Raw genomic sequence first — 22396 nt, forward strand, 5'->3', positions numbered from 1 at the left:
AGGACAACTTCACCGCATCAAAGGGACGATGGACGGGGCCATGTACCGTCAAATCTTGGGTGAGAACCTCCTTCCCTCAGCCAGGGCATTGAAAATGGGTCGTGGATGGGTATTCCAGCATGACAATGACCCAAAACACACGGCCAAGGCAATAAAGGAGTGGCTCAAGAAGAAGCACATTAAGGTCCTGGAGTGGCCTAGCCAGTCTCCAGACCTTAATCCCATAGAAAATCTGTGGAGGGAGCTGAAGGTTCGAGTTGCCAAACATCAGCCTCAAAACCTTAATGACTTGGAGAAGATCTGCAAAGAGGAGTGGGACAAAATCCCTCCTGAGATGTGTGCAAACCTGGTGGTCAACTACAAGAAACGTCTGATCTCTGTGATCGCCAACAAGGGTTTTGCCACCAAGTACTAAGTCATGTTTTGCAGAGGGGTCAAATACTTATTTCCCTCATTAAAATGCAAATCATTTTATAACATTTTTGACATGCGTTTTTCTGGATTTTTTTGTTGTTATTCTGTCTCTCACTGATCAAATAAACCTACCATTAAAATTATACACTGATCATTTCTTTGTCAGTGGGCAAACGTACAAAATCAGCAGGGGATCAAATACTTTTTTCCCTCACTGTACCTGGTTAAATAAAGGTGAAATAAAAAATATAAGTAGGATTCAATCTTAATCCTGTATTGACGCTTTGCCTGTTTGATTGTTCGTCAGAGGGCATAGCTGGATCTCTTATAAGTGTCTGGATTAGTCTCCCGCTCCTTGAAAGCGACAGCTCTAGCCTTTAGCTCAGGGCGGATGCTGCCTGTAATCCATGGCTTCTGGTTGGGCTATGTACGTACCGTCACTGTGGGGATGACGTTGTCGATGCACTTATTGATGAAGTGAGGTGGTGTACTCCTCAATGCCATTGGATGAATCCTGGAACATATTCCAGTCTGTGCTAGCAAAACAGTCCTGTAGTGTAGCATCCGCGTCATCTGACCACTTCCGTATTGAGTGAGTCACTGGTACTTCCTGCTTTAGTTTTTGCTTGTAAGCAGGAAACAGGAGGATAGAATTATGGTCAGATTTGCGAAATTGAGCTTTTTATGCATCTCTGTGTGCAGAATAAAGATGGTATTTTTTCCCCTCTGGTTGCACATTTGGTAAAAATTTGGTATAACTGATTTAAGTTTGCTTTCATTAACATCCCCGGCCACTATGATTGCCACTTCTGGGTGAGCATTTTCTTCTTTGCTTATGGCCTTATAGAGTTGGTTGAGAGCAGTCTTAGTACCAGCTTCGTTTTGTGGTGGTATATAGACGGCTACGAATAATATAGATGAGAACTCTCTTGGTAGATAGTGTGGTCTACAGTTCTCTCTCTCTACCGCACCTGCGGTCTAGAGCTCGGCTATGAAAAGCCAACTGACAACCACTGTGATTATTATTATTATTTGACCCTGCTGGTCATCTATGAACATTTGAACATCTTGACCATGTACTGTTTTAATCTCTACCCGGCACAGCCACCGCTCAGAGCCTTGTTCCTCTCTAGGTTTCTACCTAGGTTCCTGCCTTTCTAGGGAATTTTTCCTAGCCACCGTGCTTCTACGTCTGCATTGCTTGCTATTTGGTGTTTTAGGATGGGTTTCTGTATAGCACTTTGTGACATCGGCTGTAAAAAGGGCTTTATAAATACATTTGATTGATTGAGCTAGCTACCTACCAAACTACAAATGCGTTTTCTTTTATTTATTTTTTTATAACAAAAAACACAAGGAATGGGTAACATTAAAGTATTAGAACATGAAGGACAAACAATACAGCATCAAGACACTATCAAACATGTATCAGTCTTTCTGCAACAGAGCCATCCTTATGTGTGAGGGTGCGTGTGCATGAAAGCGATTTAAAATATATGTCATAGTTTCCTTTTTCATGATGACAATCTTGTGAAACCCGAACCCTCCAAGATCCCCCCCACAGTTCCCCAATAGCTGTCCCTCAACCATACGAGACCCCTCCCACAGTCCCCCCGGAAACAAAAATAAAAATACAATTAATTCCATTCCCCATCCCCAAGAACCCCCCAATGCACCAACAACCAAGAGAATGAACTAAAGAGAAAAAAGGAAAAGACAGAAGAAACAGCAAACAACAATGCAAAAAAAATATTAAAAAATTAATACATTTAAAACAGAGGACGTCAAGGACAACTGAAATCATAACAGCAATGCCTACTGTATATGTTTGTGTGCATGTCTGGCACTATTACATGTATGTGTGTGTTCTTGTATGTGTTTATTTGAATGAGAGTGTGTGTATATGCATGTGTACAAACACCTGCACGGCATCAGCCTAAGGCAAACCGACATTAGTTGATAAAACACTGCCACCTAGTGTCATTCAAATGTACTTTTATAATGTTTTATTTAGACTTTTTTTTTCCTTTAACTTTTGACCATCAATCTCTCTCTCACACAGCAACTCCACTCCCACTTGTCTCCAATTCCACATACCATCCTTCACCTTCCCTCAGCCCATCCCATCTATCTCTGCTGGCCACCCACTTCGTGTTTCTACGTAACACATATCTTTCAACTATGCTATGATGTTTAACGTACAATTTCAATCTATCTAATCGAATAGAATCTACAGATTGCGTGTTGAAGTTAAATACTTTTACCAAGAGTATTAGTATATTAGTAATTGACTGACCCGGTCTCTCCAGATCTCCTAACAGTACTATTTCTAGGGTCAATTTTAGATCAATGCTATGCATTTTCAACCATTCCTGAACCTGAGACCAGAAACAGGCTACCTGAGGGCAATACCAAAATAAATGGTCTATTGATTCTGTATCCTCACAACAAAATCTGCAGAGCTTCTTTGATTTTATGCCCCAAATATTCAACATTTTGTTGGTGGCAAGAAATCTTTATAATAATTTTAGCTGAAAAGCACGAAGTCTTGAATCTTGCGTTGTTTTATATATCAACTCATACACCCTGTCCCATGGAATCGGTACATCAAAAATCTCTTCCCAATTATTTTGCAATCTGTATGGCACAGTTGTCAACATCCTGGTCCTCAAATGAAACTGGTATACTTTCCCATTTATGCTATTTTTATTCCTCCGCCAGTTTTGATCCTTTATATTGGGCAGACAGACCAGTTCCCTACCTCCTCCCACTGCCACCCACCTCCTCCATTTTTTGGGGCAATGCTGTAATCAATTGGTTGTACTCTTGGATTGAGCAGACCTTCCCGGTACAATTCTGATAACTCCGTGAAGGACATAACTCTACCATTACAATTTACAATATAATTTTAGAACAAAATACCCTTTTCAAACGTATTTTATCAACCAGCACATTTGAGTTCAGCCATAATATTTGTTGTAATATTTGTTCAATCTTTTCAGGGGGATGATATTGAAATTGTAGCCAGCTCTGCAATGCTTCTTTGTTTTCAATTAATCGAAAATGAGACATGGCAATCTGCACAAAGGCAAAAAGGCAATTTTTAAACAATGGATGAGCTTTAGGGTTCAAATAAAACTTTTGAATGAGTGAAGGTTTTAGAGAGAGGTTTAGTGCTTTTATATTTAATAATCTCAACCCACCCAATTCAAATTTATTATATAGATAGACTCGTTTTATTTTGTCTGGTTTAGCGTCCCAGATAAAGCAAAATATGTTTTGCTCATATGATTTGAAATACAAATCATCAGGAGTAGGCAGCGCCATAAGTGAGTAAACTGAGATATGACGAAGGAGTTAATCAGGGCAATTTTTTCATAAATAGACAGGTATTTACCTCTCCATGGTTGCAGGATCTTGTCTATTTCTACAAGTTTTCTATTGAAATTCATTGTGGAGAGCTTAATTATATATTTTGTGCTATGAATACCGAGTATGTCTATTTCACCATCAGCCCATTTTATAGGTAAGCTGCAAGGTAATATAAAAGTTGTATTTTTTAAGGATCCAATATGTAATATTGTACACTTATCATAATTAGGTTTTAGTCCAGAGAGTACAGAAAAGTTATTTAGATCTTTAATGAGACATAGCAGGGATCTAGCTTGCGGACTTAACATAAAACTTGAGTCATCGGCATACATGGACACCTTTTTTTTAAGCCTTGGATTTCTAATCCTCTAATGTTGTTATTGGATCTGATTTTAATAGCTACATTTCGATGGCCATAACGAATAGATATGGTGACAGCGAACACCCTTGTTTAACCTGTTTGGGATAGGGGGCAGTCTTTTCACGGCCGTATGAAAAAAACGTACCCGATTTAAACTGGTTACTACTCTTGCCCAGAAACGAGAATATATTATTAGTAGATTTGGATAGAAAACACTCTAAAGTTTCTAAAACTGTTGGAATGGTGTCTGAGTATAACAGAACTCATATGGCTGGCAAAAACCTGAGAAGATTCCAAGCAGGAAGTGGCCTGTCTGCGAATTTGTAGTCCTTCTTTTGCTTCTCTATCGAAACTACAGTATCTGAGCTGTTACGTGACACTTTCTAAGGCTTCCATTGGCTCTCTAAAGCCTTCAGAAACCGGATTGAGGCGTCTCCTGTCTCTGGGCAGATAATAGCAGCTCAGTTTGTCAGTGGACTGCCTGGTGACAAAGAGATTGGAGATGCGCATTCACGAGATCAAGCCATTTTTTCTTTACCTCTTTGAATGAATACAGCATTGTCCGGTTGGAATATTATCGCTATTTTACGAGAAAAATAGCATAAAAATTGATTTTAAAAAGCGTTTGACATGCTTCTAAGTACGGTAATGGAACATTTTGAAATGCGCTCGAGCGTTACCCTTTGGATAGTGACCTGAACGCACGAACAAAACGGGGGTATTTTGACATAACTATGGATTATTTGGAACAAAAACAACATTTGTTGTGGAAGTAGCAGTCCTGGGAGTGCATTCTGACGAAGAACAGCAAAGGTAATCCAATTTTTTTAATACTGATTCCGAGTTTAGTGAGCCCCGAACTTGGCAGGTGTCAAAATAGCTAGCCCTGATGGCTGAGCTATGTACTCAAAATATTGCAAAATGTGCTTTCGCCGAAAAGCTATTTTAAAATCTGACAGAGCGATTGCATAAAGGAGTTCTGTATCTATAATTCTTAAAATAATTGTTATGTATTTTGTCAACGTTTATCATGAGTAATTTAGTAAATTTACCAAAAGTTTTCGGTGGGAATACGATTTCTGAACATCACATGCTAATGTAAAAAGCTGTTTTTTGATATAAATATGAACTTGATTGAACAAAACATGCATGTATTGTATCACATAACGTCCTAGGAGTGTCATCTGATGAAGATCATCAAAGGTTAGTGCTGCATTTAGCTGTGTTTTGGGTTTTTGTGACATATGCTTGCTTTGAAAATTGGTGTCTGATTATTTTTGACTGTGTACTCACCTAAGATAATCCGTTTTGCTTTCGCTGTAAAGCCTTTTTGAAATCGGACAATGTGGTTGGATTAATGAGAGTCTTATCTTTCAAATGGTGTAAAATAGTCGTATGGTTGAAAATTGAAATTATTGCATTTTTGAGGTATTTGTATTTCGCGCCACGTTCTTCCATTAGATATTTGGCGAGGCGTTCCGCTAGCGGAACGTCTAGATGCAACAGGTTTTAACACCTCTTGACAATTTAAGACTCTCTGAGAAGTAGCTGTTATTTACTATTTTACACCTGGGGTTGCTATACATTATTTTTACCCATTTTATAAGAGAATTACCGAACTTTAAAAAATCCAGGCATTATTTAATAAAATCCAGTCTTACTTTATCAAATGCCTTTTCAAAATCCGCTATAAATACCATTCCTGGCTTCTTACATGTTTCATGATGTTCTATTACTTCTAGTAGTTGTCGTATATTATCTCCAATATATCATCCATGTAAAAAACCTGTCTGATCAGGATGAACAATACCTGGTAAAACCCTTTTAATTCTGAGTGCTATGTATTTTGCTAGTATTTTTGCATCACAACATTGAAGTGTAAGGGGCCTCCAGTTTTTTAGATAGACTGGGTCTTTATAATTGCAATCTGGGTCTTGTTTTAATAATTTTGAAATCAGACCTTCCTGCTGAGTACCTAGCAGACTACGATTTCTATAGTAGTAGTTAAAACAATCTAACAATGGGGCTTTTAGTATATCAAAAAATACTTGATATAGCTCTACTGGTATGCCATCAAGACCTGGTGTTTTTCCAGACTGAAAGGATTTAATAGCCTCAAAAAGTTATTCCTCTGTAATTTGGCCTTCACACTGATCTTTCTGTCCATTTTGTTAATTTTCCATTTTTTATATTATTTGGAAAGAATTCCTTACCGTAATCTTCATTCAGTGGGAGAGGATAAGACGGAAAAAAGAACATCTACCTAAAATAATTAGCTTCCTCTTTTAGAATATAATTCAGAGAATCGTAGATGACTCCTTCTTCAGTAACGATTTTCTGCAAATTCTTTTTGTTAGCGTTCCTGTATTGGAGATTCAGAATAATTTTGTGCATTTTTCTTCATATTCCATCCAGTTTGCTTTTCTTGTAATAGATTACATTAGATCGTTCTTGAATAAGTTCCCCAAGTTCTTTTTGTTTTCCCTCTAACTTATTTTGTATCTCTGTAGTATCATTTTTATTGCTATCTACCTGTACTGTTGTTTATGGATTTCCCTTGTTAGTCTTGTTTCTTTAGCCAGAAACTGCTTTTTTATTATTGATGAATATTGAATTGAATGACCCCTGAAGGTACATTTAAAGGTATCCCAAACAATAAGGGGATTTGCTGAACCTATATTATTTTGGAAAAATTCAGTTTTAAATTCTTTTGTCTTAGTTAAATATAAGTTGTCCTCCAGTAAACTTTGATTCAATTTCCAATATCCCTGTCCACGTGGAAAATCTATAAGAGTTATGTGAATGTCAATTAGATGATGATCCGATCGCATTCTGTCTCCTATTAAAACTTTTTTAACCTTTGATGCAAGAGAGAAAGAGACAAGATAGTAGTCAAGACGACTAGCTTGATTAAGTCTCCTCCATGTATATCTCACTAGGTCGGGGTTTTTTAGTCTCCAAATATCCACTATTTCTAATGTGTCCATAATATTTGTGATTTCCTTAAGGGCACGGTGATGATAGTTTGTAGAGTGATTACCTTTACGGTCGGTACTTAACACTGTGTTATAGTCTCCTACCATAATGATTAGATCATTTGTTGCCTGTAAGTTCAATAAATTGGTATAAATGTTTTCGAAGAAGTGTGGATCATCCTGATTTGCACCATATAGATTAATGAGCCAAATAATTTTTTTGTCCACATTCATATTCAAAAGGATCCACCTTCCTTGCGAATCATTCCTGATTATTTGCACATTCAGATCTAAATTTTTGTTAATTAATATCATCACACCTTTTGAGTTCCTTTGTCCATGACAGAAAATTATTTCACCACCCCATTCCTTTTTCCACGCAACTTCCTCTAAGGATGTAGAGTGAGTTTCCTGTAAACAGTATATGTTATATTCCTTTTCTTTTAGCCACGTAAAGACTGATATTCTTTTTTTATAATCTGCCAAACCGTTACAATTATAACTAGCTATACTTATTTCATCCCTTACCATACCTAGATACTATTCTCAGGCTAAATTGACCATAATCAGTGCTTGTAAAGTTACTGCCATCAGAGGTATTATGAAGGTCAAAACTAGAGCTTTCAAATGTCTGATATTTAGAATTCAAGAAATAGGTTCTAGCAATATTTTTTTTATTCCCTTGCCTGTTTGCCTGTGAGCCAATGCCACAGATGTTAGAAAATGTAGACAAAGTATGTGTGTAACAAATCTGAGTATGTTCATGTGTATGATATTGGATATGATATAATGAGAGTGTGTATGATGTCTGTATAAGAGTAAGACTATAATGTGTGATGTCCAAATAAATAATAACTCTGCCAATTTGCATGTTTTGAGTGTCTATGTGTGTAACATGTAGTGCATATAGCCTTAATATTCATAATTGTAATCCATATTGTATCACCATCATAGCTGCATCATAATTACCTTTAAATTGTGTTTTCTAGTTTGTGTTTTAGCCTAGTGGTTAGAGCATTGGGCCAGTAACCGAAAGGTTTGTGGACCGAATCCCCGAGCTGGCAAGGTCAAAAGCTGTTGTTCTGCCCCTGAACAAGGCATTTAACCCACTGTTCCTAGGCTGTCATTGTAAATAAGAATTTGTTCTTAACTGACTTGCCTAGTTAAATAAAGGTTAAATAAAAATAAAAAATAAAATTGTAGTGGTGAGAGGTTAGCATGTCTTGGGTGTATGATCTTTGTGTCTAACTTTCCAATCATCATTATTCACGATTGATTCAGGACTATTTGTAATCGTGGTAGCATCCACATGAATGTATACGTTTTTAGAAACATATTCTAGTTTATTTACAATAAAAAAGTGACTACAAATTGACGCAATACATTATTTACCATTTATTTCTATTGAGCACAAAATATTCTGAAACACAACCAAAACAAACAGCAACCGCATCCAACAAGTTGGTAGACAAGTGTCATGTAATCAATGTGTGCTAGGAATATGGGACCAAATATTCAACGTTTGACTACTTTAATACACAAGTGAATTTGTCCCAATACTTTTGGTCCACTAAAATGGGAGGACTATGTACAAAACGTGCTGTAATTTCTAAACGGTTCACCTGATATTGATGAAAATACCCTCAAATTAAATCTGACAGTCTGCACTTTAACCTCATTGTATTATTTCAAAGTGCTGGAGTACAGAGCCAAAACAACAACAATTTCACTGTCCTAATACTTTTGGAGCTCACAGTGTATAGTTATCATCATTTAAGAAAAATATATACTTAGTTGAATAGGTTCTCCCTGCCTCCGTTTTCTGGGTCCTTAAAAAATGAAATAATGTTTTTATTGGAAAATAATGATATTTCCGGTGTTAGTAAAATGCAGCCAGCCATGTGGACGATTGTAGGTCTTCCACCAGACTGACTCTGGTCTTCCAAAATGGCACCTAGAGTGGTTGGTAAGTGATAAAAGTGCAACCCCTCTATGGTCTAGAAGAGGAGGACGTGAATAACCTACAGCCTCATCTCTCAGCACTAAACTCTTTGCTTTCTTTTCTCTTCACCGTTTTATCTTCCTTCAATGTGATTAAAGGCTGACTCAGTGTTTCCACTGTCTGAAAACAGACTCACTGTTAGTTGCTGATCTATAGAAGTGTTATGAAAACTCACTTTTTATATGGAGGGGGGAAGAAGGGTGGGGTGAGAAAGATGGCTATGTCTCCTGAATCTCTGTCCCAGTGGAAATAGACCAAAATGCTGCAGACACACAAATAGGATTCTGGGCAGAATTATTGACAGGCTCAGCACTGTTGTGACAGAGAGCGAGAGAGGCTGAGGGAGGGAGAGGTAGAGAGAAGGTGTGGGGCAAATATGGAAAGATACAGGGAGTAACAGAGAGGGAGAGAGATTGGGGTGGCAGAGAGGGAGAGAGAAAGAAGACACCCTGTAGCTCAACCCCCAGTGGAAAGAAAATATCACAACTATAATTTACATTTTCCCCCATTTCACTAATGCCTCTCACAACTCGTCTAGGGCTTCGCGCCTGGGCTAGGTGTGCGTGGGCCGCGGGTGAAGGAGAGGAGGATGGGAAGAGAGATGGCTGGGCAATGCTACAGGAGTGTGTGGAAGAGAGAGAGCCTGGGGTTGAGGACAAGAAGAGCGATGGGTGCGTAATGCCAGTATAATGGAGACCCCCATTTGCCCTTCGGCACTTTGCCAGGTTCACCCCCGACACACAGCGGCTGTGGAAGAGACTGCATGCCCTGAGTCATTCAGCAGAGTGAAAGTGGATGGTTGGATGATTGGAGTTTTACCTCCTCTGTCTGTGTGTGTGTGTGTGTGTGTGTGTGTGTGTGTGTGTGTGTGTGTGTGTGTGTGTGTGTGTGTGTGTGTCATAAGCATCACTACCTGACTAACAACGTTCCCTGTTAATGGGGAGGAGGACACCAGTAACAAAGGCCTTTTATAGCCAACTTTGAGGAGAGCTTTACAGTTTGACCCCAGGAAGACTAGGCATCAGCTAACAGGGAATCCACTAACTCCATGACTGTCCCTCAAGTTATTTATTTCATGGTAACCCAACTTTTAGTTGTTTTGGTATGCTGCCATGCTAAGAAACACTTTCAGCCAGTACCTGCGTAGCTTGCTGCTGACTGATGTAGGTGAGGAAATAAAACAACAACAGCACAAAGGAGAGATGGAACCTGTCACAATAAAATAACAACAGCACAAAGGTGAGATGGAACCTGTCACAATAAAATAACAACAGCACAAAGGAGAGATGGAACCTGTCATAATTGTCACGATTTACCAGGAGCAGTAGAGAGGCAGAGTCAATTGCAGGAGACAGAGGTCCGGTAGTGCGATAGCGTTTAATAACAACCCGAAAACAACACTAGAAGCCGAAAGGCACAGGGCGCACACAATACTCAAAGAGGGAACACGTTCCCAAAACAAATGAAGCACGGTGCGCAGCCCGGCTAAACTAGAATAGGGAGCAGCGCTTACTAACGTCTGTCCTGAATAGACATAAAACAATCCCGCACGAAATCCTGAACAGGTACGGATCAGACAGACAAAACCAAAATACACAGAAACATGGATCGGTGGCAGCTAGTAGGCTGGCGACGACGACCGCCGAGTGCCACCCAACCGAGGAGGGAAACCACCTTCTGTGGATACTGTGACAGTACCCCCCCTCTGACGCGCTGCCCCAGCCGCGCGCCGACGCCGGCCTCGGGGACAACCCGGAGGGCGAGGCGCCGGTCGATCCGGGCGGAGACGGTGGAATTCCTGCAGCATAGCTGGATCCAGAACGTCCCCCGCCGAAACCCAGCACCTCTCCTCCGGGCCGTACCCCTCCCAGTCCACGAGGTACTGCAGGCCCCCTACCCGACGTCGGGAGTCCAGGATGGCCCGGACTGTGTCCGCCGGGGCCCGCCCAATGTTCAGGGGGGGCGGAGGGACCTCCCGCACCTCAGCGTCCTGCAGCGGACCAGCTACCACCGGCCTGAGGAGAGACACATGAAACGAGGGGTTAATGCAGTAATATGTAGGAAGTTGTAACCTATAACACACCTTGTTTATTCTCCTCAGGACTTTGAACGGCCCCACAAATCACGGGCCCAGCTTCCGGCAGGGCAGGCGGAGGGGCAGGTTCCGGGTCGAAAACCAGACTCTGTCCCCCGGGTTAAACACAGGGGCCTCACTGCGGTGGCGGTCAGCGCTCTCCTTGTGTCGTTCTACAGCCCGCTTTAGACACTCCTGGACAGCATTCCAGGTCTCTTTCGAGCGCTTCACCCATTCCTCCACCGCAGGAGCCTCCGTCTGGCTCTGCTGCCATGGCACCAGGACCGGCTGATAACCTAATACAACCTGGAAAGGTGACAGGTTAGTAGAGGAGTGGCGCTGAGAGTTCTGGGCCATCTCGGCCCATGGCACGAACCTCGCCCACTCCCCTGGCCGGTCCTGGCAATATGACCGCAGAAACCTGCCCACATCCTGGTTAATGTGTTCTACCTGCCCATTACTCTCGGGGTGGAAACCTGAGATCAGGCTGACCGAGACCCCCAGCCTCACCATAAACGACCTCCACACCCTGGACGTGAACTGGGGACCCCGATCAGATACGATGTCCTCGGGCACCCCATAGTGCCGGAAGACGTGGGTGAATAGGGCCTCCGCGGTCTGTAGGGCCGTAGGAAGACCGGGCAAAGGGAGCAGATGGCAGGACTTCGACAACCGATCCACAACGACCAGAATCGTGGTGTTCCCCTGAGACGGCGGGAGATCCGTGAGGAAATCCACCGAGAGGTGAGACCGAGGTCATTGCGGAACGGGGAGGGGCTGTAGTTTCCCTCGAGGCAGGTGCCTAGGAGCCTTGCACTGGGCGCACACCGAACAGGAAGAGACATAATGACGAACATCTTCAACCAAGGTGGGCCACCAGTACCTCCCCTTCAGGCCCCCGCACTGTCCGTTCAACATCAGGATGACCCGAGGAGGGTAGTGTGGGACCATCGGATCAGGCGATCGAACACCAAGCGGAACGTATTTCAGACCCGCGGGACATTGAGGTGGAGTGGGTTCTGACTGACCCGCCCGCTCGATGTCCACATCCACCTCCCATACCACCGGTGCCACCAGACAGGAGGTGGGGAGTATGGGAGTAGGATCGATGGTCCGCTCCTTGGTGTCGACAGTGCATCAGCCTTCCGGTTCCGGGAACCTGGAATGTATGAGAGGGTAAATTGAAACCTCGTAAAGAACATGGCCCACCTGGCTTGACGAGGATTAAGTCGCCTCGCTGCCCGGATATACTCCAGGTTACGGTGGTCGGTCCAGATGAGAAAAGGGTGACGTGCCCCCTCAAGCCAATGTCTCCACACCATCAAAGCCTTTACCACGGCTAACAGCTCCCTGTCCCCCACATCATAGTTGCGCTCCGCCGGGCTCAGCTTCTTAGAAAAGAATGCACAGGGGCAGAGCTTCGGAGGAGCGCCTGAACGCTGCGACAGCACTGCTCCTACCCCAGCCTCGGACGCGTCTACCTCCACTATGAATGGCAAAGAAGGGTCCGGGTGCGCCAGCACAGGAGCGTTGGTAAACAGAGCCTTCAGACGATGGAAGGCTCTGTCCGCCTCTGCCGACCACCGTAGCTGCACCGGATCCCCCTTCATCAGTGAGGTAATGGGAGCCGCCACCTGGCCAAAACCCCGGATAAACCTCCGGTAATAATTGGCGAACCCCAAGAACCGCTGCACCTCCTTCACAGTGGTTGGGGTTGGCCAATTACGCACAGCCGTAACGCAGTCACATTCCATCACCACCCCCATGGTGGAAATGCGATATCCCAGAAAAGAGACGGCTCGTTTGGAGAACTCACACTTCTCAGCCTTGACGTATAGGTTATGCTCCAGCAGCCGCCCAAGCACTCTACGCACCAGAGCCACATGCACGGCGCGTGTGGCGGAGTAGATCAGGATGTCATCGATGTACACCACCACACCCTGCCCGAGCATGTCCCTTAGGTCCTCGTCCACAAAGGATTGGAAGACGGCGGGAGCATTTTTTAACCCATACGGCATGACGAGGTACTCATAATGGCTCGATGTGGTACTAAATGCGGTTTTCCACTCGTCTCCATCTCGGATACGCACCAGGTTATACGTGCTCCTGAGATCTAATTTTGTGAAGAAGCGCGCCCCGTGAAATGACTCCACTGCCGTAGCAATGAGAGGTAGCGGGTAACTGAAACCCACTGTGATAGAATTTAGACTTCTATAGTCAATGCACGGGCGCAGACCTCCCTCCTTCTTCTTCTTCACAAAAAAGAAACTCGAGGAGACGGGTGACTTGGATGGCCGAATGTATCCCTGTCTCAAGGACTCAGTGACGTATGTCTCCATAGCCGCTGTCTCCTCCTGAGACAGAGGATACACGTGACTCCTAGGAAGGGCCGCATCAGCCTGGAGGTTTATCGCATAATCCCCCTGTCGATGGGGTGGTAATTGAGTCGCCTTCGTTTTACTGAAGGAGATAGCCAAATCGGCATATTCTGAGGGAATGTGCACGGTGGAGACTTGGTCTGGACTTTCCACCGTGGTTGCACCAATGGAAACTCCTATGCACCTACCTGAGCACTCCCTCGACCACCCCTTAAGAGCCCTCTGCCTCCACGAAATTTGAGGGTTGTGAGTGGCTAGCCAGGGGATTCCCAGTACCACCGGAAACGCTGGGGAGTCAATGAGGAATAAGCTGATACGTTCCTCATGGCCCCCCCACGTCAGTATAACCAGTGGCATGGTGACCTCCCCTACTTGGCCGGAACCTAGCGGTCGACTATCTAGGGCATGCACAGGGAAGGGGTGGTCCAGCTGAACCAGGGGAATCCCTAACTTCTTGGCTAACCCACGGTCCATAAAACTCCCAGCTGCACCTGAATCGACTAGTGCCTTATACTGGAAGTGAGGGGAAAAATCAGGAAAACAAACTGAGGTGTACATGTGGTCGACAGGGGGCTCTGGGTGTGGCTGGTGCTGATTCACCTGGGGGGTCGATGTAGTGCTCTGCCTGCCATCCGAACTCCCGGGTGGACCTCTCCAGCACCGGTCCGCAGTGTGTCCTCTGCGCCCACAGTGGGTGCAGTAGAGGCCCCCCCCCCTCCGGTCCTCCTCGAGGCAGCTCCTCCTATCTCCATGGGCAGTGGAGCAGGAGGGCTGGGAGGTGGAACGAACAGGCCTCGACTAGAACGTCCCCGGGCAGCCAGTAGGTTGTCCAGTCTGACGGACAAATCCACCAGCTGGTCTAGGGTGGTGGTGTTGTCCCTACAAGCCAGCTCCCGGCGGACGTCCTCACATAGACTGCACCTATAGTGATCTATCAGTGCCCGCTCATTCCACCCCGATCCAGCGGCGAGAGTCCGGAATTCCAGGGCGGAATCCTGAGCACTCCTCGTCTCCTGTCTCAAGTGGAATAACCGCTCCCCCGCCACCCTGCCCTCCGGGGGATGATCGAATACCGCCCGGAAGCGGCGGGTGAACTCTGGGTAGTCGCCCCGAGCCGAGTCTGGGCCATCCCAGACCGCGTTGGCCCATTCCAGGGCTCGACCCGTGAGACACAAGATGAGGACGCTCACTTTCTCTTCGTAAGAGGGTGGGGGCCGGACGGTCGCCAGGTACAGTTCTAACTGGAGCAAAAACCCCTTGCACCCAGCAGCCGTCCCATCGAATTCCCTGGGAAGTGTAATCCAGATTCCACCTGAGCCCGCTTCAGTGGGTGTTGGTAGGGGCGCAGAATGAGGAACCGGAGCTGGTCTGGCTGGGGAAGCACCTCTCTCCCAGCTCTCCAACTGGGCTAGCACCTGGTCCATGGCCGAGCCCAGGCGGTGGAGGAGGCTGGCGTGTTGCGACACCTGCTCAGCCATGGAAGGCGCTTCTGCTCCTGCTGACTCCATTGTAGTGGTGCGGGATTCTGTCACGATTTACCAGGAGCAGTAGAGAGGCAGAGTCAATTGCAGGAGACAGAGGTCCGGTAGTGCGATAGCATTTAATAACAACCCGAAAACAACACAAGAAGCTGAAAGGCACAGGGCGCACACAATACTCAAAGAGGGAACACGTTCCCAAAATAAATGATGCACGGGGCGCAGCCCGGCTAAACTAGAATAGGGAGCAGCGCTTACTAACGTCTGTCCTGAATAGACAAAACAATCCCACACAAAATCCTGAACTGAAAAGACACACTAAATACCCCCCCACTAATGACAGACAAGGAACAGGTGCGGATCAGACAGACAAAACCAAAAGACACAGAAACATGGATCGGTGGCAGCTAGTAGGCCGGCGACGACAACCGCCGAGCGCCGCCCGACCGAGGAGGGGCGCCACCTTCTGTGGATACTGTGACAACAATAAAATAACAACATCACCAAGGAAAGATGGAACCTGTCATAGATAAAATAACAGCACAAAGGAGAGATGGAACCTGTCATAGATAAAATAACAGCACAACGGAGAGATGGAACCTGTCATAGATAAAATAACAGCACAACGGAGAGATGGAACCTGTCATAGATAAAATAACAGCACAAAGGAGAGATGGAACCTGTCACAATAAAATAAAAGCAGCCAAAGGAGAGACGGAACCTGTCACAACAACACAAAACAGAAACAGCACTACCACGCTGAGCAAACACTAATGGATATCAGGGGAGTGTGTAGGGTGTGTGTGTGCTCATGCATGTATTGTAGTAGTAGGACAGAAGAATATTACCCCAGGAGACCATGGCATTGGAACAGGTTCTGGGAGCCTGGCCAAAGATATCACCTGGGCAGCCAATCTTACAACTTTGTAGTGAAATGACATGTAATGTGATGGGTCCTACTGACGGAGGATGAACATGTCTCAAAATCAAACTGTGGAGAGACAACATTATAGTTAGTCTCCATGTGTTTCAACGAGACTGTAATGTCCAACTCCTTGTAGTAAACAGCACTTACATTGCAATTCAGTTCAGTTATTTAGCAGACACTCTAATTCAAAGCATTTTACAGTTAGTACATTAATTAATCTTTAACTACCTAGGTATGACAACCACATCTCACAGTCATAGTATGTATGTTTAGTACAAGAAAGGTGAGTTCAACTGCAGGGTGATCATTTTCTTTGTTGCACAGCAGCCCTTATAGCTACACATGCACAGGATACAGCAGGTGTAAACGGTACAGAAAAATGCTTCCTGCAAGCTTCCCTCAACAGTACAGTACTATGGTAGCATTTTTATGAGATTTTAGGTTTTATTGATACCATTCAAAAACAGACAGTAAACAGGTAATGGTAGACTACGATACAGGACAGTAAATAGGTAATGGTAGACTACGATGCAGGACAGTAAACAGGTAATGGTAGACTACGATACAGGACAGTAAACAGGTAATGGTAGACTGCGATACAGGACAGTAAATAGGTAATGGTAGACTACGATACAGGACAGTAAACAGGTAATGGTAGACTACGATACAGGACAGTAAACAGGTAATGGTAGACTACGATACAGGACAGTAAATAGGTAATGGTAGACTACGATACAGGACAGTAAACAGGTAATGGTAGACTACATGTTGTGCTCTGAAGAGAACATAAAGTTAGTGACAGCGTAGAAGAGACAGGGTCAACAACATACATACAGTAGAGTTCCCAGTGTTTTCAGATGTGATCATGTGGATTAGAGGTGGGCTGGTGTGTGTGTGTGTGTGTGTGTGTGTGTGTGTGTGTGTGTGTGTGTGGGAAGAGAGGAGAGCTGACAATTGTTTGCTCATGATATTTTAACCAGGCAAAATGAAGACATAGTGTCCTGCATGGACAGGAATCATGGGCCATACTGTCCTGCATGGACAGGTGTCATGGGCCATACTGTCCTGCATGGACAGATATTATGGGCCATACTGTCCTGCATGGACTGGTATCATGGCCTATAGGCTTGTAACAAGAGTTAAGATTATACCATTATCAAGTGTTTAGGCCTACCTTTTCCCTAACACAATGGCCTGAAACTCATGGTTGCAAAATTCTGATAACTTTCCTAAAATTCCCAGATTTAAAAAAAAATCCTGGTTTGAGGATTTCTAGGAATCTTCCAACTGGCATTTCTGGAAAACCTGGGATATGTACCATAACTTTGCAACCCTACCTGCAAGTCCCATTTTGCTGAAGTGATGTGTAATTCCTATTGGAATCCAGCCAGAGTTAAGATATCCAACAGTTGATATTTTTATTCACCTGCAACCTGCATTCATAATGACTGCCAGGGTTAGGAACAGTGTGAGGAGACTACCTATGCCATTTAAACTGGAACAACCATTTCAATAACGGTTGAAAAAAGTGTAACTAAATGATTGGATAGGTTTTTAAAAAATGCATGTTATTTATTTTTGTGTAACATGAGATTAATCACTCAATCACTCAATATATATTCAAAAGCACAGATTTTAAAAACAATTCAACAAAAATCAACCTGCAGTAGAGCATGCGTTGGAAAAAAAGTTTGTTTGTTATCATAACTTAAAAATGTTTAGTTGATGTGACTTCTCATTTAGTTGAGTCAGTACCACACATATTTGAAGTAATAATGACTTTTCATTTACTGAGTTCAACTTACTAGAAGTATTTGAGTTAAAAATGCTTTGGGTTTTACAGTGCTAGTTATTTCATAGAGGGGTGTTTGAAAACATGCAGTTCAATGTCGATGTATATGTTTTTACATGATGGTCTCAGGTTAGGTGAGGAAGGGAGGCCTCAATACACACACAAAATAAATACATTTCAGTACCATGGACAGCGCCTGCGCACATTCGCGTCTTTCTACTATGTTTTGTTGTGACCATAAAAATATAATCTATAGAAGGGGTTTAGAGACTCTAACCCTGGCAGTTTGACTGGTAAACTCATGGGTACACTCGCTATTGCTGACCTGGTATTGTGATGCAATAATTTTTATGGAAATTTGGAATGTTCTATCAACTGATACTGAATTGCCATGTTAATGTAGAATGTGTGTAACAGTATAGCTTCCGTCCCTCTCCTCGCCCCAACCTGGGCTCTGCACACATCAACAACTGACACCCACAAAGCATCGTTACCCATCGCGCCACAAAAGCCGTGGCCCTTGCAGAGCAAGGGGAACAACTACTTCAGGTCTCTGAGCAAGTGACGTCACCCGATTGAAACACTATTAGCGCGCACCACCACTAACTAACTAGCCATTTCACATCGGTTACATGTGCATTCAAAAGATGCTAATTTAATGTATTTTTTGTAATGTCGGTTGAGTGCAATGGCTGCTAGTCCACCCGAATGAGACTGATAAAGCTCCTAAAGGTTGCCAAAAATATGTTTTGGAGCTCATGGCCAAATAGGGAACCACAGCAGACACTAGCTACACCTGACTACAATGGAGATAATCTGGACGACGCTGACATTAATCTTGATGTGCCACAGAGACATAGGCCTACTATGTGGTTCAGATGTCCAAGACAGCCACTGTGGTGATTCTCTCTGTGTCTGTTCTTGGCATCCTTCTCATCGTTGGGGTACTTGGCTTCAACTCTTTACAAAACATGTGACTGAAGGTTCAACTGAAGATCTCTGAAGACCTCAATTAGATTTCTGTAGAATTTGACAAATGTGGACAGGCGCTGTCTAAATTAAGCCCGCCCAGAGACTTCAGACTGAACCATCACCATCCACCACGCCTACCACTACCACAGGAGTCTCCATGCCAACCACTGTGGAGATACTGTGGAACCATGAACCTTTCAAGAAAGCCCGGAGTAGTGCCTGAAAGTGTGTGGAAGTGGAAAATCGAGGCATGCAGAGCTGATTTGATGCCAAGTAAAGCCAATGCTTCGTATTCGCTTATTCTCACTGAGAAAGCCGCCTTCACTGCAAAGGAAGGAGAAAAAGCTGCAGATGCACAATTTAGCTGTCCATGATGAACTTTGAAGCCAGCCATCAAAGAACAAATGTACATCCAGATATCCTTTGGATCCAGTTTACTCGGCTGGTCTGCAGGAGTGATTTTGGACACTGGCCAGAGGAGACATCTCCTCCTGATGGATTATACGGCATTGATCAGAATAATCTGGGAGGAGTTTTTGTCTACAAGGAACCCATCAGGGTTGGAATCTACAGTGGCTTGTGAAAGTATTCACCACCCTTGGCATTTTTCCTATTTTGTTACTTTAAAACCTGGAATTAAAATAGATTTTGGGGGGTTTGTATCATTTCATTTACACAACATGCCTACCAATTTGAAGATGCAAAATATTTTTTATTGTGAAACAAAAAAGAAATAAGACAAAAAAACTGAAAACTTGAGCGTGCATAACTATTTACCCCCAAAGTCAATACTTTGCAGAGCCACCTATTGCAGCAATTACAGCTGCAGGTCTCTTGGGGTATGTCTCTATAAGCTTGGCACATCTAGCCACTGGGATTTTTGCCCATTCTTCAAGGCAAAACTTCTCCAGCTCCTTCAAGTTGGATGTGTTCCGCTGGTGTACAATAATCTTTAAGTCATACCACAGATTCTCAATTGGATTGAGGTCTGGGATTTGACTAGGCCATTACAAGACATTTAAATGTTTCCCCTTAAACCACTTGAGTGTTGCTTTAGCAGTATGCTTAGGGTCATTGTCCTACTGGAAGGTGAACCTCCGTCCCAGTCTCAAATCTTTAGAAGACTGAAACAGGTTTCCCTCAAGAATTTCCCTGTATTTAGCACCATCCATCATTCCTTCAATTCTGACCAGTTTCCTAGTCCCTGCCGATGAAAAACATCCCAACAGCATGATGCTGCCACCCATGCTTCACTGTGGGGATGGTGTTCTCGGGGTGATGAGGTGTTGGGTTTGAAATGTTGGGTTTGCGCCAGACATAGCGTTTTCCTTGATGGCCAAAAAGCTAAATTTTAGTCTCATCTGACCAGAGTACCTTCTTCCATATGTTTGGGGAGTCTCCCACATGCCTTTTGGCAAACACCAAACGTGGTTGCTTATTTTTTTATTTAAGCAATGGCTTTTTTCTGGCCACTCTTCCGTAAAGCCCAGCTCTGTGGAGTGCACGGCTTAAAATGGTCCTAAGGACAGATACCCCAATCTCCGCTGTGGAGCTTTGCAGCTCCTTCAGGGTTATCTTTAGTCTCTTTGTTGCCTCTCAGATTAATGCCCTCCTTGCCTGGTCCATGAGTTTTGGAGGGTGGCCCTCTCTTCGCTGGTTTGTTGTGGTGCCATATTCTTTCCATTTTTTTAATAATGGTGCTCTGTGGGATGTTCAAAGTTTCGGATATTTTTGATAACCCATCCCTGATCTGTACCCTGATCTGTACTTCTCCACAACTTTGTTGCAGACTGTGGCCTTTTCAGAACAGGTGTATTTATACTGAGATCATGTGACACTTAAATAAAGTCCACCTGTGCACATTCTAACTAATTTAACTAATGTGACTTCTGAAGGTAATTGGTTGTACCAGATCTTATTTAGGGGCTTCATAGCAAAGGGGGGAATACATGTGCACGCACCACTTTTCTGTTTTTTATTTATTTGAAACAAGTTATTTTTTTCATTTCACCAATTTGGACTATTTTGTGTATGTCCATTACATGAATTCCAAATAAAAATCAATTTAAATTACCGTTTGTAATGCAACAAAATAGGAAAATCTCCAAAGGGGAGGAAAACTTTTGTAAGGCACTCTATGTGGAATCTATATGGACCCTCCATAAAGTCAGATGTCTTTCTACGATGTGCACAGCCGAGAACACATTTACACGACCGTCTACTCAATAAAAGGGAATGTAGTGTTCCTTCGACATTATACTTTTTTGTTTTTCACGAAGGTATCTTTAGAAAGTGTTAAATGGGACTGGTCAGTGAAAATGGTGGAGCTCATTGGTTGAATCTTCTTGTTAATGTAACGCCCTTGCCATAGAGAGGGGTTTTATGTTCTTTATTTTGGTTAGGTCAGGGTGTTACATTGGGTGGGCGTTCTATGTTCTTTTTCTAGGTTTTTTGTATTTCTTTGTTTTGGGCCGTGTGTGGCTCCCAATCAGGCACAGCTGAAGTTCATTGTTGATGATTGGGAGTCACACATAAGGAGCATGTTTTTCCTTTGGGTTTTGTGCGTAATTGTTTCTGTTAGTGTTTTGCACCTGACAGGACTGTTTGGCTGTCAGTTTTCTTATTTTTGTATAGTATTCTTTCTGCTATTAAATATTCAATGATGAACACTAACTCCGCTGCACCTTGGTCTACTCTCTCTCACGACTGCCGTTACAGTTAATTAAAGAGTTGATTGCATAAGAGTCGTTTAGGTAAAAAAATATATATAAGAAAAGTTTAATGTAGGGCTATTCACTAACCATATCTGGATATTTTTATATATTATGATTTATTGTATAGGGGACAACTATTTAGAGCCGTTTGTATTATACAGATGGGTTTAGTCGATTAATATACAGCTTGTGCAGGGCGCCCTCTCTTGGCTTGGGATATTGGAGGCCATCTAAACTTTGCCAGGCAATAAATATGGCTATACAATTTTATGCCACCCCATCTTAGATAGAGATCAGGAACAAGCTCATTTTCTGATTGAGATTCAATCTTCTTGGTGGTTTACAGCGTCTACAGGTCTAGTTATATTACTGTGGGTTAAATTATACCACAACGTTAGGAAAGCGTTATCAGTGTATGGATACAGGAGAGGAAAGAAGGAGCAGAAGTTGACTTATAACCCAAATCACACAATTGTGTCTCTTTGTATAGTTTCAAGACATAGGTCTATTGTGTGTTTACAATTTGGAATATAGCCTGGAGATATTGGGGTGTCTATCTAATAACATGGAATGATTGTCTGCACTAACATGTATTTAAAGCAACAAAGCAACACAAGGCAAGCTGTAACAACAAAATAACTCAAATTAGAAACCACTTAGAAAGGTGTTATTCAATGTGCTAATGCTTGGTTAGCGTCTCTAAAAATGTTCAGCCTGTATTTTAAATATACTTGTCGCCTTTCTTATTTTGATATTATTGACCTATGGAACATTCCCCATGTATCTAATCATCTTCAGGCTACTTTTATCAGTAAAAAGAGATATTTTGATTGGGATATAGTTGATGACAATAATTATTGTTGTATTTTCTCACAAGACTCAGATTTGACTCGGATTTGTAATGGGGTGAAATTGTAGCATTTGTTACAACCCCTT

The sequence above is a fragment of the Salmo trutta genome, chromosome 18 (assembly GCF_901001165.1).
Source record: "Salmo trutta chromosome 18, fSalTru1.1, whole genome shotgun sequence".
In the NCBI taxonomy this organism is placed as follows: Eukaryota; Metazoa; Chordata; class Actinopteri; order Salmoniformes; family Salmonidae; genus Salmo; species Salmo trutta.